Genomic DNA, 2,365 nt, shown 5'->3' with positions numbered 1-2,365 from the left:
CTAAAAAAGAATCAGTAGAGGAAAAACAATAGAAGGGCTCCTTCGAGGCAAAGAGGGGAAGAACCAAACCACCTCCCCATTTTATAGTTGAAGACATGGACTCCCAGGTATGTCCCAAATTCATGCGGCTACTCTGGGGCGGAAGCAGGAGTCTAGATTGTGTTTTTCCTCCCGCTCTACCACTGCTTGCACGCATCCCAAGGGATGAAGCTGTTCTGTCACATCCCGGGTCCTGTCCTCTCCTCTCAGCCCTGCCAATCATCAAGAAGCACCTAATAAGGAAACTACTGTCTCGTTGGCCAAGTGATATACATATGCCAGCAAGTCTTTCTCCTAGAACTGTCCTGTCCATCAAGTAGCCATGTAGCCACTAGATACACATAACTATTTAAATTTAAATTAGTTACAACTAAATACAATTCAATATTCAGTTCCTCAGTCACACTAGCCACATTTCAAGGACTCAGAAGGCACATGTGACTGGTGGCTACCATATTATATAGTGCAGACATGGCTCATTTCCAGCATTGTGGAAGGTTCTACTGGGCAGACTGCTGTAGATGTACTGACTCTAATGGGGAGGGACCCACCCCTGTGACTGAGGGAGACATGGAGGTGCTTCTCATGTTGTCAGGCTCTGCCTGGACTTGCGGTCTATGGGTCACCAGTGGCCTGAGGCCAGATCATTTCTGACCCCATTCCCTAAGGTCAGTTGGAACCACAGATAACTCCACCTTGGCCAGGGACGAGACCCTGCAAGAGAAACAATCAAAAGGACCTCCTTTTCCTTAGGTAAGCCCTGTGATTTCCATGACCAGAAACCACATTCAAGGTTCAGTCACTCTGAATATTTATGTCACTCCATCACAAGAGAAAGAGCATTAAAGGGTGTCAGGAGAGGTGGGTTTCCAGCACCAGTGTTGCCTCTTACCAGCTGTGTGCCTCCAGCAAGGCCCCCTTCTCTAGCTCTCAGTCCCCCACTAGATAAACAACCCAGTCTTCTGGAGTCCTAAAATTCCATGCTGACCCTATCATTTCATCCCCTTCTTTCTGGTATGTGTCTTATCTTTCTTGGATGTGTGTGCATTTACAGAATTTTTCATCTTAATCAAGGGAACAATACACAGAGCAAGGAAACTGCCTTGGTGACTCCAAAACACCAAAGGAGTTAAAACGTAGAGAAAGAGCCTCTGAAGAGATTCTGGGGCAGCAGAGGCTGTTGGGGTACTGTTTTCCATCCAAGAATCCAGTAGAGGGGGATATTGCATAGAGGCGAATTCCTAACAGGGTTTGCCTTCAGCTTGTCATTGTCAGTGCCTGAGCTCAGAGGGGAGGAAACATCTTTTTCATCCTTGCAGGAACCGGCATCTACTGTCTGCGTACCAGGACTCAATGAGTCTCCGCTAAAACCCTCTGGGTGGACACGGGAAAGCCCTGGTGTTCTTTCTGTGCATTTAACCCTAAAGAATTTTCCCTTCCCATTTCCAAATTACAAAATTGAAGCTATTTTCACAGGTGCCATATTTAGCAGCTGTCAGAAGTTGGCATCTGGCAAGATCAACAACTTTTGAACAGCTCGAAATTCGCTAATGTCCCAGATGGGTTTTCCCCTTCTCTGCCCTCCCGCTCCCTTCTCAGAGCCAGCTTTCAGAGTCTGCTTCGGGTGCCTGAGACCCGAGCAGTGTGCCTCTTCCAGTAAAGCATGTTCTTAAGGAAATAAAAACGCATTTCCCTTTCACATGCCTCATTGCCTTATTTTCCTTCTCACTTTGACAAAATGGGACTCTGCTATCCTCTTCGGATGAAGGCTGATCGGCAGCCGCGGTCACTAATCTCTCACCATCTTCTTCTAAAAACAAGACTTGCCCAGCCTCAGCACATAAGCTAAGAGCAAAGGGTTCATCGGAATTTCCAACTCCTGTGATTTCTCCTTTGGTCCTTCTGAGATAACGGTGAGAGTGAAAGATGTAGAGATGAGAGTAAGGACGTGCAGAAAAGCCCACGCTATGAGTGCCCATCGTGGGGGTGGGGTGGCTGCCCTTGAAACTTCACAGTGAGAGTCCACAGTAGGGCTCTTTCCTTTGTAAATGTCCCACTTAAGCCTTAAAGTTGAAGAAGGCAGACCTGGATCCAGCCTCACCAGCCTTGCCCTATGCCAGGCTTTCTCTCTGCAGCCCTGGGAGGGGAGGGTGGAGAATGCTGAAGACACAGATCTCTGGCAGTCACACCTTTTGTGGAAAACAGAGACACTTGTCTTGGTAGGTGAAGCTGTGGATAGTGCCTCAGCTGCTGTCTCAAAGCAATCAAAGAAAGTGTGTGCAGTAAGTGGAGGGGAGTTTTGTTCCCCAAGGTTGGTTCTCCAAGC

The sequence above is a fragment of the Cebus imitator genome, unplaced genomic scaffold (genome assembly GCF_001604975.1).
Source record: "Cebus imitator isolate Cc_AM_T3 unplaced genomic scaffold, Cebus_imitator-1.0 Scaffold334, whole genome shotgun sequence".
Lineage (NCBI taxonomy): Eukaryota > Metazoa > Chordata > Mammalia > Primates > Cebidae > Cebus > Cebus imitator.
Note: the sequence above shows the minus strand (reverse complement) of the source record.